Below are 15,363 nucleotides of genomic sequence, written 5' to 3'. Positions count from 1 at the left end.
GGATGCTATTTCTTCCAAGTACTTGCAAAGGGAAGGAAAGAAAAAAACTATCACTTATACATTTTAATGTCTTTTTTTAACAAATTGACTTAGTTTTTGATAATCTGATGATTTGTATCTGTTTTTTTCCTTTAATGACAATTTAATTATAAAATAAACTTGTAAATTTAAGTCCTTCTAAGTGGCTAAGGATGTTTTGGTATTTGTTTTTTGGAGGAATGTAAAAGTCAGAGATAGTAATGGGTATCCTGGCAGTCATAGAGACTAATGCACCGCCATGGCATAAATCAGATTTTCTTTGGATATAATATTCTGGAAAGAATCTTTCTTTTCTCTTTCTTTCAAAGCCACTAGTCCCAGCTGCCTTACATTGCCATGGCAACCAGCTACCAGGCTATGCTGAGAGCAGTGTAGCTTTGGTCTTGAGGCAAAAAAAACAACAAAAAAAACAAAAAAAAAACAACAGGGGGACAATAACAAAGGGCTTGATTAGAAGGCACAAGCCTGCATACTGTCACAAATATGCAAATCATCCTGGTTGAGTGAGGGTCTTTGCTGCATCCATCAGTCACATCTCTTGCTATTTCATTTTGCCGCTGAACACTGTATGCAATTAGGTTGTGTATCTCACAGAACGTATGAGGGTGTCATGAGATTATCATCGTGAAATCTTTCAAATAAATCACCTTGGAGATAATTACATCACATCATTGCCATTAAGCCTCTGACATTTCCTTTATTCTTTAATGTGAGTATAATGAAATGCTAACATTAAAATTAGTCTGTCTCTTCCCAGATGATAATGGACTAAATGGGTAATTATGATTTAACTGGATAGCTGGGAGCTCCAAGGGCTCAAGGGTGACCTGCGCTTGATGATTGTTCTTGTAAACGGATATCCTTCGCTCTGTGGCATGAGCTCCATTGAATTGTCATGGAGCTGTGGGGGTCTGTGGACTGCCTTACCACCTAACACACACTAGATCGATCATGCCACTGCTTCCTGCAAGAGAATTTCTGCCACCACAACTTCTACAATTACTGCTGATGGGCCACATCTTCCCATCAGGGTTATGTGTTGAATTGAGTAGCCGTCAAGGAGGAGAAAACAATAAAGGATAGCGGCAAGCCAGAACTGGAAAGAGAGGCAGAAGAAAGGATGTGCTGACAGGCATACATCGCTGGTGAAATCTTTCCATGTCGAACTTTGCCAAGACGGATGTTGAACTTAGTCCCTTGCATGCATTATTAACATTACCCACAAACACGAGAATAAAGGAGCATTTACTCACCGAGTGACATTCTTGAATTAATCATAGAGTCGTACCGATCAGGCATTGCTGAATTCTCTTTCATTACAAACCTGGCAGTTTTCTCTACCATGACAGATGTCCTTAAAATGGAAAAGGCCACCAGCTCAGCTTAGTTATCTGGTGCATTATCAGATGCACCTTTAACATTTCAGCAGAGGAGGTCCTTTTGATGCATTTTTGCTTTTCATGGTGCCATTTTATAAAAGTATATGGCAGTATTTGATTAGTTTAAAAGGTGGATTATTTATGCATTGCAATCAATCAAATGCAATCTCATACAAATTTAGATAATGTAAATTTTTGCAGTGTACATTATGATGGAAATGCTGTAAGGAATATTGTGCAGCTGTACCAGCAGATTATAAATGTCTTAATAACAAGAACTGGAAGTTATTGGTAATTAATTTGTAATTCCATTCAAAGGTAAAACCAAGTAATGATCTTCAGTTAAATGTTAATTACATGTACTGATCATTTACTCAATTACCAGTAGTTATTAACATATCAGGAATAATGATAATAACATGTTTGCTAAACAAATCACCATCTAACTACTAATTCTATTGGCCCAGGCTAGACACCTACTAAAATAATAAAAAGATCCTAAACTTGTTGCTGTCCAATGGGAGGGTAAACAATTAATTTGGGTTCCATTGTGAGCAGCTAAATCATCAATGGCTTAACTCCAGCGGGTCTGGATCCTATGTCCACCTCAGCCACATGGGAAAATAAGACTCAGTCCAAAACAGCACAGGTGATATTTTAGAATCTTAATGTTTTGGGAACCTTCAGAGCTTTTAAAAGATGCAATTAGCTAAGCAGGTTGATGAGAACCTACTCAGGAAGGCAGGTAGCATCTAAGCGGTCCAGTTTTGGAACCACTCACAGGGCACCTAGGATGCTAAATGTCTGACCACAATGGAAACCAGGTGCTATTGTAGCATAACTTTAAAAATGCTTCATCCTTTGTGTGAAGGGGCGGTACCACTGAGGTTGTGATGGTTTTTCAGCTTAGAGCTTCTTCGCAGAGGGATGCAGTCCTTTTACCAGCAAAAATCGGACTACAGCTCTAGACTTTCTTCACCACGTCGAATGTGGCATCCAACTGGAATTTCATGTAACTCCATTCAGACCAGTTGTCACCTATGAATAGAGGGGGGAAAAAGTTTGTTTGGTGGATTTTAACTCTGCTGCAGCTTGAGGATGTGTAACCTGATACCCTGGCATGGGGGTTGTAGTTCTGATCAGTAAAGGAATCATCATTATATAACTTTATTTATGTAGCAGACTGTTAGGCAGGATGATATTTCAGCCATTAACCTTGAATGTCAACCTTTACTCCACTACTTGCACTGGGTAGGACATCCTACTTGTAGAATGGGGATGTAGTGTAAACTGTTGGTGATGCTCTTTGCTGAAATGACCCTATGCCCTAGTCTCAATTTTTTGCTGCCATTAAAATTTTTTTCCAGCACTCCTCTAACTTTAGCCCATCTTAACTTCAACTCTGGCTTGCACACAGCATGATGCTGGCACATCACATTACCCTGAGCTGCAGAGGAAGATCTTTTCCCAGGCATAGAGTTCATTTCTGGCCAGCACCATCTTTTACAGCATATGTACCTCTGCAAGCCATTGTATCTCATACGTAAAAAGGCAAATAGATACATCTGTCACCATAAGATGCTTACTTCCCTGCTTACTGAATCTGGGGTTTTCTTCTGTAAAGCAGCTGCAATGTAAAAAAATATATATATATATCTTGAAAATCAGTGCATAAAATTGCAACAAAAATGTTTAAAATGAGTTTGAAAAGAACAACATTTTATCTAAGGAGTTAGGGGCAGATCTGAAGTAAATCAATACCACCACAATCATGTCTGGTTTCCTACTCTGTTCAGCTCTAGCCTTCTATTTTCAGACTGCATCCATTCATCTGTCAGTGTCAGATGAACAGACTGACATGGTCAGCCAGTGGACGAAAAAAAAGAAAACACTAACACACACACACACAGTCCCACACACTGTCTCCTGTGCAGCATGAACTTTCCAGAAAGTGTGTGAAAGCATGCGTGCACCCACGCTCAGGCTCTGGTGTGATTATGTGCTCAGTGTCTGGCCACAGAGTAGAACATGACAGAACAGCGGTTGAACAGTGTTGCAGCCAGCTGCTGCTGTCTGAGCTTTCTCTGCTCCAAATACATTCAGCATTTCTGGGAGCATTGCAGTTTTTAATGTGGAATGAAATGTCTCTGCAAATCTACAGTTAACATCACAAATTACTGCTACATTAAAGCAAAAGGTAAAGCATTAGTGTATATTTACTTTTTTGCAAGAGGACGACAATAAACCATATACTGTACACCCTGCTGTGCGTGCAATGTGGGAATTTGATTTATAGATTTTTGGATTAATTGATAACTGAGGTAGAATCTCTTCAAATGAACTAATGTTTATCAATATATCATTAGAAAGCTCATTATCTATTTGCACTTGTATCACTTTAAATAAGCAGAAATCATTAAATGGGCTTGTTAATGAAACTAAAACATAGCACAACAAAGGGATTTTGGATTCATACCAGTGGCACAGCCTTAGATCCTGTACCTATTTTTGTTGCTCCACCCTATAAAAGGATGAGTCCTGCTGGAGTGTGTCTCCTTATTAAAAAAGAAAAAAAAAAACTACCGGACATTTTACAATCCTTCCTTTTTATATATATATTTTCATATTTATTCATTGGTTTGTCCACACTGCATCCATTGCTGTTTTTTGAAGACATCTTTCAGCAGGTGAATGCATTTCTTGTTATCTCTTGAGTTTCCTCACTCTTCTGTTCGAATTTAATAACCATTCTGAATTCCCCCTGATATTGCTGCCGCTGAGGTGAGGATGTAATAGAGGTACTAAACAAATCGTGTTTTACACATGAAATGATGTCATCACGGTGGAGTAATATATTGCTCCCTGTCATGTAGGAGGTGCGGGTGTTTAGTCTTTTCATATCTTCCTTAGAATCTTCTAAGCTGACTTCAGTAGCAAGTCGTAAATTACATAATACATGTACCACAGCTAATAATGCAGAGAAGATCATTTTGTCTGCTTTGATGGCCAGACAGCATGATAAATACAACTTTTTTTTTTCATCAAAGGGTGACCTTCTAAGTTGTTTTCCTCGCTTTGCTCTACAGCCATTTCCCATGTTTTCTTCCTTTCCTGTGATTTGGTAGAGCGGAGTGTGGGTACATTGGAGAGCCCAGGTCGAGTATCCTTATTCAGCTGGACCTATACAAAGGCCATTTCCCTGTGGATTTGATGGTAATTACTTTCCCCCTTGATGACAACCCCATTGAATGTAGATTAAGCCAATAACAAATGTGTCACGCAGCGCCAAACGACATCCTGTCATTAGGAGGATTTTTTCCTTGCATGGCATCAGCTGGCCCCTCTCTGCATCCTCACCGACTGCACCCGCTCGTGGGCGAGTGCAACCGCTGCCAGCAGATGAGGAGTGGCAGATGAAGCCCACAGAGGAAGTCTCATCAATAATGGAGAGCGGTAGCAAAGGGATTCATGCAGAGGAATTGTGGATGGCATTAGAGTGCATTGCAGCTGGTGTGTTTGAGTCATTTCTCCCAATATACATATTTTTAATAGAGTTAACACCACAGGGTACATATAGAAGAAAGGCAAATATTAATAACTGATAGACTGAATGAATAATTTCGTTGTTTGGAAAGGTTTTTAGGGGATAATTGGGATTTTGAATAACGACTATCATAAAATACTTTAAAGTATTTCAGAATAAAATATAATGAATTTTATGAATGTTCAGAATCCATGCTTACTTATTTTTTTTTTTTGTATGGATGTTTTAGGAGAGTATTAAACCAGAAAAAAAAAATGTCATCAGTTTTTCTTTATGTCCTCGGTGTCACGATAGTTTACGACTGCCCTGTGGTCTCCAGGATCAATCCACAAACAATGGATTGCAACAAATCTAAGAAATAATTGATTTATCATAAATTAATGCTACTTGCATCCTTTCAGAATCCTATCTTTCCTTGCATCGCATGAGAAAAAGATTTTAATCTGCATAATTCCCCTATACATATGACGGTTTTAGGCCCTCCACTAACAGTTTCAAACACTATTAAAAAGTTCACATGAGTTTATCTTAAGCATATAAGGATACATTAAGAAAATGTTCTGAAGTCCAGTGTGCATTTTTATTAAGACTATATATTTGTGTTACAAACTGTTTTAGGAGTAACTGGATGGCATGATAACTGGGTTAGGAACTGTTTTAGTTTTCAATTCAAAAAGTAGTTTAACTAATTGATTTTAACATTTTGGCCACTGCATTACTATTATGTAATGTGCTAGTTTGCTATATCTCAATCTTTTTCATAAGCATACATTCTGCTGTGGGAGAAAACCGCTTTTTCTTTTTAGTGCAAGGAGAGAGCAGGAGATCTACGATAAAGGCTTACCAGCCAATCAGCAGCTGAGAAGAGAGACACACGCTCTTCAGATTCAATGACAGCGTTCCTAAACTGGAAGTACTCGCTGAAGACAAAGGCTAAATCTGCCTGTCGTTAGCTCACTTGCAAGTAGTAAGTTATTAATCAATGACTTAATCTGAGATTGATTGGGCTAATCGATTGATTTATGATTAACTGATAAGCGTCCATTCTTTGAAAAACTTGACTTTTCTTATGTATCTAGAGGAACTCTCCATTATATGAAGGGTTAAATAATTTTTTAACATTATGTTGAACAAAACAGAACATCATTAAAATATTTTTTTTAAATCTTACACATTTTTAAACATGTTTATAATATATAACAAACCAAGAAAATATTAATTTGATTTAAAAAAAAAAAAAAGTTAAATAGGTAAAACACTTATGATTTCCAAGGTTTTTACAAAGATGTATGCTGTCAGACTATTTGCCGTGCTTCAATGAAGTGGATGGTAACTGTGATATAGCTCCTTTTTTTTTAGTTTATACCATAGTCAGTGCTGGAAAGACTTTGTGCTGTTGCTCCCTCTTGCTCAGTTAATAAAAAACAACAACATCAGCTACCATAACTATGCAGACGACACACAGCTTTACATCACCATGTCACCAGGTCATTATGAACCAATTCAAGCACTGATGAGGAAATGTTTAGAAGAAATCAATGCCTGGATGTGCCATAATTTTCTTCAACTGAATAAAAACAAAACTGAAGTAATAATCTTTGGACCAATAGAGGAGAGATCTAAAGTTAGCACACAGCTTCAGTCGCTTCAGCTAGTAACCACTGATCAGGCCCGAAATCTAGGTGTAGTGCTGGATTCAGACTTAAAATTCCAAAAGCATTTAAAGCCAATTACAAGGTCGGCATTCTATCACCTGAAGAACATTTCCAGGATTAAAGGACTAATGTCTCAGCATGATCTGGAAAAACTAATCCATGCGTTTATTTTTAGTCTAATTGATTACTGCAATGATGTTTTCACAGGTCTGCCTAAAAAGTGGATCAGACAGCTGCAGCTGATCCAGAATGCTGTTGCCCGTGTCCTCACTAAGACTAAGAAAGTAGAGCACATCACCCCAGTTCTAAAGTCCTTACACTGGCTGCCTGTATCTCAGAGAATAGACTTTAAAATACTTCTGTTAGTCTATAAATCTCTGAATGGCTTAGCACCTAAATACATCACAGACTTGCTATCAGTGTATCAACCCTCCAGACCACTCAGGTCTTCTGGCTCCAGCCTGCTCTGCATACCTAGAACCAGAACTAAACATGGAGAAGCAGCATTTAGTTCCTTTGCTCCACTTATCTGGAACAAACTTCCAGAAAACTGTAAAAGTGCGGAAAGCCTGAGTTCCTTTAAATCAAGACTAAAAACACATTTGTTTAGGATGTTTTTAATATTCTTTTTTGTTTTTTGCATTTTTTATTTTATTTTATAATTTTTTTATTTTTTCCTACTTGCTTTGATTCTGTTTTATTTCCCTGTATTTGAATCATGTAAAGCACTTTGCATTGTCTTTGTACTGAACTGTGCTATACAAATAAATTTGCCTTGCCTTGCCTGTTGGCAGTGCTTTGAAACGGGAGGTTCTGGTTGCTCTCTAGTTGCTCTAATTCTCGACTTTCCATTTTTTAATCACGAAAATACAATATAACAGTTTCTCTTTTACAGGGTGAAAGGTATATGTTTGCATTTGAGCTTGAAAGTTTTAACGTTATTCTATCAATTAGCCCAAATGCTGTTTGAGGGGACCCTCACACCAAGAACGCTTGTAACGAAAGTGGAGAGAAAAAACTCCTTTTTAACTGCAAGAAACCTTCAGCAGAACCAGACTCAGTGTGAGCGGCATTCTGCCAAGGCCGACTGGAGTTCAAGGAGAAAGAAGCAGAAATAAAAAAATAAGCATAGATACAAAAGGCAACTGTCAACCAGCTCCACAGGTGGCCCCGTCCAGGAAAGACACAGGCAGGCAAATGAGCTCCGAGCCAGCTCCTATGTCAGAGGATGAAAGAGAGTGCATAAATTTATGTACAGTCAGAAAAACAGGATTACACTGAAAAACAATATCTATAAACAAATATTTATAAACTTATAATAATACACTTATATTTCTCTCCAGGATGGTGTCAGAGCCAATCAGGAACAGACGAGATGAAGCTACTATGATGAGAAAAAGCAGAGAGAACATAGCCTTGGAGATTGAACAAACTAATTCTGCAGAATGGAAGAATAGAGATAGATTGCAGCAAAATTATGAAAACGGGTCCCTATGTCCTCCAGCAGTCAAAGCCTATAGCAGCATAACTATAGAGATAGCTTGGGATAACCTGAGCCACTCTAACAATAAGCTTTATCAAAAAGGTAGTTTTAAGCCTACCCTTAAAAGTAGGCACAGTGTCTGCCTCACGGACTAAAACTGGTATTTGGTTCCATGGCAGAGGAGCCTTATAATAGGAGCCTTATAATATAAAAGATCATTCTTCTGTTAGAAATTCTCGCAACCAATAGTAAACCTGCAGAGGGAGAGTGAGGCGCTCTCTTAGGACCATAAGGAACAATTATATCACTAATATATATCCAAGAACACTATCATTTAATAACATGGCTGGCACTCTTTGGGTGTGAGTTTATTTTAACTTTGGCTTGTGGCAAACTTGGCTATTCCTGCTGTATACATGTATTCTCTGGTCTTCAATTAGGACTGGTGTACACTGCTAGTCTGGAATTCCTCCATGGAGCGCCAACGTCTAAGATATAATAGCATTACAGTAATAAACCACCACAATCACACAAGCTGTAAGCAGTTTTAGATCCCTCATTCAAAAGTAATGAGGAGCAACACTGCATTCTTGAGAAATCCAAGAAAAACTTTCTAAGACCCTGCAGGGACCATCCATGTTCTGGTTGGTTGATAGTGTCTTGTTGCAGTCTTAGTCTGGTGTGAAGGAGGCCTAAGGCAGTGTATAACGTATGCACAGAACTGGATCGCTCAGTGTTTATCTCCACTGACAGCTGTCCAGATACAAACACAAAAACCTGTCACACTCCAAGGCTCTGACAATGACCCACTGGCTGTTATGGTATGGCAGCGTCCCCTCACAGCTGTCATCCTGCTCATTCCATTTTTTTCAATGGCTCTCATTGTATTTAGGAGAGGAGGCCCATTCTTACTTACAACTCTCTTCCCTGTCTTACTCTCTCTTGTGCTTCTGTTTCTTCAGGGGCTAGGCCTGAGGATGTAAAACTGTGGGGAGATTTCGGATGTCGCTCATGACGCATCTTCTATTCCTCTTGACCACCTTGAGCTGTGAACATCTCCGCTCCTCTACTGTCAAGCTCACACAACGGATCGTGACAGGAGCTGAGGGCACTGGAGGCCAGGAAAACACCAAAGGAGGGGCCTGAGACTGCTCCTGCTTGTGAGTAATGTTTTGTCCTCACGTTTTTTGTTTGTTTTTTGTTTTTTGGGGGGGGGGCACATTTCCTACTAGTCAAGAGGGAATGCTTATCATTTTACTATTTGTTTTTGAGCACCAAAAACGAAAATTGCTTATCTCTTGAGTAAACAATGAACGAATGATACTGGTCTCTTTGGTGGAGAGAAGGGAAATCTATCCAAAAATGTTTTCCAGTTATGTCAGGATGGGGCTTTGTTTTGGTCTGTAAAAAGCTGTCAGGCTGACCTTGACCATTATGCTTTTGTTCAAGTTTTACCACCGAAACATCATAGCTGTCTTTTTGTATGTTTCAAAGAGCTGCATTTGAAACTCTTTGGTTCAAAGGATGTTGTTAAAGGGACAAATGAGAAAGTGATTGTATCCTTTCTTGACTTCTCATCTTTCTCATTGTCCACTGGCTGTCCACTGGCAGGTACCATTTTCCCTGGAATTGCAAAGAGTTTGGTTGATCATAGGGGACAAACTGCTGCTACTCCACATCCGCCACCCTGAACCTGCTTCACACATCTGACAACTATAAAAAATTGATCTGTATATGCATGCCTCTTCCGATTTTGAGGCTGAAGATAATCTTAAGGTGCTAAGACAGCAAATGATTAGAAGAAGAGGTGTTAGAAGGAGAAGGAAAAACAGATTAGTGTGATAAATTGCTTTTAGGCTCTGTTGTCTCACTGCTGCATTAAAAAGCAATAGTGTGGTTGTGTAACCGGACAGCCTGGGGTAAGGAGGATGTAAACTTTCCACCACTTGTTGAAAAGTCTTGGCTAAAACCCTTTAGGTTGGCAAACACACACTTCTAGGCAATATTTTACTTATAAACTGCTTAGTAAAAAAAACAAAACAAAAAAAAAATCAATCTGGTTTATATGCTAAATTAGTTATTGGAACAAGCATATTTTCCTTTTAAGTTAATGTAGAAATAGAATCTTTTTTATCCCTAAAAAATAATTAAACTGATCACAAGCTCCTCTCAGTCACTCTAAATAAGATCTCAGCAGCTACTATTGAAAATGTAAAGGTATGACTTGCTTTGATTCATATCCAAGGGAAAGTATAGGAGATGATTTATGACCTCTCCATTCAATGGTTTTTGGTGTTTCATTTTAACAGTACAAATTGCTGCTAAACACATTTGCATATTGAAATATGTTTTTTATAATGAGATTAAAGCTTGTTATTAAATTATTACTTAGGATTAAAGTTTTCCTATACTTAGATTACCAGTAATTAGTGAGTGGAGGTACAATGGTGAGGGCAACTGGTTAGCAACCAGACCATTTGCTTCATCAAACTACTGCAGAGATTGGAGGTCAAAACTCAGACCGTCCCCGAAACAAAACAGGTTTGGGTAAAAATTTAGAAACATTTTCCCAAGGCATACCTCACAATTTACCCATAGACTGCCGGAGATAGGCACCAGCTCCACCGTGGATGGGAAATAAACTAGGAAAAATGGATTATACTAACAAAGTGTATGTTGACTACTGTTAACAACTCCATGTAGGCTAACAGGTGGTTGTCCTATATTTTGCCATATGTACTACATGTAAAACATGTCTTCCTTCCTATGCCAGGTTATGATTATTGCATTCTTGCTCTACAGAAAGGGGCTGGGATTTCTGCTGTGTCCACTAGGTGGCAATGGCAATTCTTGAGCAAGAACAGTGCAGATGTGTGAGCAATGCCACATGATAAAAAATGCCTGAGTGATAGTTTGTTCAAGTGTAAATCGCTCATGAAAAGACGATAAAGTTATTGAATGTGTATTCAAAACAGTTATGCAACTAAGCAGACTGTCAGGGTCACCTTAGAAAATATTGGTTTTGTTGATGCTCATTTCATCTCATTGAGTACAGGCCATATTGTTCTGGCCTATGAAAAGGTTGCCTGATGAAGATTGGTAAATAATATTTAAATGCAATTTTTATTTCACAAATCCATCCAGAATGGTTCAAAAGGAAAACTTTTGTCAGCCTCTTGTTATTTACATTTTTTAATACAAAGTCTTTCACTCTGCTTAAAACCACTGTTGCCATCTACTAATTTTTTACAGCCTTTTTTTGTTGTTGCACAATCTGTACAACTATGATAGGAGAAAGAAATTTTGTTTCAAGGATTTCCAAATTTAGGGGTTTGGCTTCAAATAGGGAATGATGAATTAACAAGTTTGAGTTTTAAAAGTTAAATTTCTGTAATAAAATAAATTATCTTCAAAATGTGCATAATTTAAAGTCATACAGGCCATACATTGGTGTATACAGTATGTAGCTTTCTATATGATGACCTTTCTGCTCATGGTACCACCTTTTGCTGTTTGGATTTCTATCTTTTTCTCTCTCTCTCTCACGGTCTCACTCTCTCTTTTGGCAAAAACCATAGACTGAGTTGCAGGTCCTAGCATGTTACACCTAGTGTGGTGTGGAGAGGCTGCAGGGAAACAGAGCAAAAACAGTATGAGGGAGTCAGGTTCAAGGGGGGCCAAGAATTATCAGGTTTTTTTTTGCAGACAATCTTTCAATCATTATTTGTACTAACGAACCAAATGAAAGAGGGTGTTGAGGTGTTACTAGGAAAGCAAGTGACAGCGGGTAAAGGAGCATTAAAACTTGTGTTTTAAAGATGCTTTAGGTGGGTGGGGGTCCAAAAGAGCATATTTTATGCATATATTATGCATATATTATGCATATATGTTAACACATTAAAAATGTTAAAATGATAGGAAATAAAAATTTTGAAAGTAATTTGTAATGAGAATGTCGCTGTAAATTAAATCAGATGACACATTTTATAAAAACTCAGTGTATTAGTAAACTATGTTGCTTATTTTCCACCTTTTCTGTTGTTTTTTTGTTTAAGTCCACAAATAGTCGGGGTAATCAGTCTTCTTTACTACAACATGTGGGTCATAAGCTGACATTCTGGAAAATCCCTGTTTTTGAAGACTATTTAACAGATGTTAGGAGGCATCATATTAGCATCTGTAACATCTAAAAAAATCAATGCAATGTCTTATTTTTGGGTCTCATCCACAGATAGTTTTGTGCAGCAGAATTTAGAGATTTTTTTCAATCAAACAGGATCGAAACATAAACACAGCTTGCAGTTCTAAACAATCCTTCAAGTTATCTTGTTAGGGATGAGCATTGGTGGGAAAGTGTAGAGATGGGTTCTTGCAAGCAGGTCACAGCTCAATGTCTCTTTCAGAGCACACCATATTTCGTGTGTCCTCACATAGTTAACAGCAGAACATAGCAATGGTTCACTATGTATCTTCCTGTCAATAGGAACACATCTCTATACCAGTGGCAACTTCTCATGGAATACTAAAGAGGCTACTGTAAACTTCCCAGTAAATTACATAAAATAATTGGTAAAATATGAATTGTCAAACTTAGTAAATGTATGTCATTAAAAATGTGTTGGAGTGCGCCTGATTTCATTAGTACAGTGAAAAAATATTGCAAGCATTATTGGCATTTATTTAATCATAAATAGTTACTTTAACACAGTAGTTTCATAGTAGCAGGGTAGGACATAAAACAATTGTGTTAAAGTAACTAAATATGATTCATTAAATGCCAAAAGCAGTTACATTATTTTTTCCAGTGTATGTTGCGCATTATTCAGCTGTTTATTCTGCTCTGGAACAGCAGGACTCTGCCTCAGCCTCTATGAGAAATCCTTGTTGAAGTTTGAGCCTAAGTCCATTAAGGTTAAGGTTAAGGTTGAATAAAAGAGCAAACAGCAGGGGTCTGTTTCATGAAGCAGATGTAACAAATTCAGATTCAAATCTGCAACTCTTAGTTGATCTAGCCAAATGTCGAGAACTCTGAGTATTGGGTTTCACAACGACCGCTATCAATTAGTTCAATCAATCTTAACTAGGTCCACTCAGAGTTAAGGGTGTGTGCAACAAGTATGAAAAGCCATTATAAGAGGAGCACCGATTCGACGAGTCACCATGACAACAGGCAACAGGAAGTTCCTAGATTTTAAATCAGAAAAGGAGATGAAAATGGTGAAAGAGAAGATTATTGCTCCAGTTAATACATAAGTTCATATGAGGTGGACTGTAGCAGGCCGTATTTAGATTTAATAAAAGCACTCCTGTCTGCTCCATTTGTAGATCACTAAAATTAGATTATTCGTCATTAAAATCACACTCTTAGATTTAACTGTAATATATTTTCAGAATTACATTTTTGTTGCAGAAACTGAATTTTAGAAAGTAAAAAACAAAACAAAATTATACTAGTAAGAATTAAGTTTTCAATATGAAGAAGTTTACACATTTTAAGTGGCCGTTTTAACATTTATCAGCTTGACTGAAAATGTATCTATGATATTTGAAATTTGTTTTATCATAGTTAATATAAATACTGACCAGTAATATTAGGAATATGGATATCTGAAATTAAGTTCTAGACATCCAGTGTTTATTCTAGATGTGGAGAATATCCTTTTGTTTGAAATGGTCATTTAGATTAAGAAAACGTGTTTTTCTGATATCAGGAATGCATAATCAGTAAAACTAGTACATATCAAAATGGCTTGCCATAGTGTTGTTAAAATTAAAATATTGGGGGATTATTCTTTTAATGGTGGTAAATCAATGTATCTATGAAGAAGATGAAGAATAAAAACATTGTTGTAATATATAGAACCTGTGGATCATCTAATGGGTTCATCCTCATGTTGATTCAGTCTTCTTTTACACAGTACAGTGAATATTTGCAGACAAATGGCCGTTATAAGCGACTGTCAGGCAAAAAGGGCTCAGATGGCTTCAGATGTTTAGAAAGAAATCCTGCAGTATTTCAAAAACAAAAAAACTCCAGACAAATATTAAATTAAAATGTTTCTGGGTCTGTTTTCTTCTCTATGTTAGTTGTACTTTGTTCTCTAATCCTGTTTTGGGGTTACTGCTGGATGACTGACAATTTACATCGGCACACATCGCACATGTGAAAATGGGAGGGTTATGCCTAAAAATAATTCAGATTATTATATTGACCTTGGAAAAAAAAACAAAAAAACCATATGTTATGTAATTATGTGATAATTTGGAAAGCACCACCAATGTCCCTTAACAGGTGTGAGTTGAATTCCCAAAGTCTAATCAACATGGCAGTTTTCACATCATAAATTTATTATCAACAAGGGAGGTGAGGTTGCTTGAGGAACCAAAAGGAGAGATGAGTGAGGCAAATATGAATTCTTGTAGATTTAATGAAAAACTGAGGCAAACATCCAAAACACAAAAAAATACTGAAAACCAAAAAACCAGCAAACATCAGGGAAAACTCATGTGGGGAGCCAGAGATGAGGAAGCAACTAATAATCAACAAGGAACCAGCAAACTGTGACTGAACGTGAGGTGTACAAATGGGAGACTGAACAAAGACCAGCCTAATAAAAAGATATGGAGCAGGTGTGGATGGAAGCGACCAGTAGGGAGATAGGGGAAAGGAGGCAGGCACAAGGGGGCAACAGAGAGCAACCAAAGACTAGTTAAACATATATAAATTGGAAATAAACCAACGATAATCGAAACAGAATAACTGATAACTGAAAATCATTAACTCTAAGTCCCAAAAGGGGAGAAACATAACATTTATAGTTGGGCATGAGGGCTTTCAGGGTGAAATTAACTTATATCAACTGAAGAGGGATGCTAAAAAATTGCCTGAATAAAATGCCTAACTCTTCTTACACATTGACAACCTTAAAAACCACACACATCCTCAAGCATACACACATACACCAACAACCCTCAGAAAAAATACACACATGCACTATACATATACTTTATACATACACATAAGGATGAGACTGATCTGCTCCTCCCGGCTTGTTACTATAGAGTTGTCACACACGCTATGTCTTGAAGAACCAGGTGCCTTGGGTTGTTGACTTCAGTTAAACTAAGAAGTAGCTTTTTACTGATCTGCAGCCATATCTGCCCCCAGAGAGAGATGGTCAAAAACAAAGAGGGAGAGGAAGAAGATGCAAGTATGACTAGAAAAGAGTGCAGGTTGAAGAAAGGGGGCTGGGTAAGAGTAGG

General features: G+C 37.6%; 1 protein-coding gene across 5 annotated transcripts in view; it reads left to right on the top strand.

The window, feature by feature from the left end:
• Window positions 1-15,363, top strand: part of LOC107083494 (galactosylgalactosylxylosylprotein 3-beta-glucuronosyltransferase 1) — a 117,578-nt gene that overhangs the window by 50,221 nt on the left and 51,994 nt on the right. For all 5 annotated transcript variants that reach the window (XM_015372788.1, XM_015372789.1, XM_015372787.1 and 2 more), the window contains exon 2: window positions 9,063-9,260. The gene's annotated coding sequence lies outside the window, so the exon portion shown is untranslated. The remainder of the gene's footprint in view (window positions 1-9,062; window positions 9,261-15,363) is intronic.

The sequence above is a fragment of the Cyprinodon variegatus genome, unplaced genomic scaffold (assembly GCF_000732505.1).
Source record: "Cyprinodon variegatus isolate N-32 unplaced genomic scaffold, C_variegatus-1.0 Scaffold75, whole genome shotgun sequence".
Lineage (NCBI taxonomy): Eukaryota > Metazoa > Chordata > Actinopteri > Cyprinodontiformes > Cyprinodontidae > Cyprinodon > Cyprinodon variegatus.
This window is presented reverse-complemented; position numbering and strand designations above follow the sequence as displayed.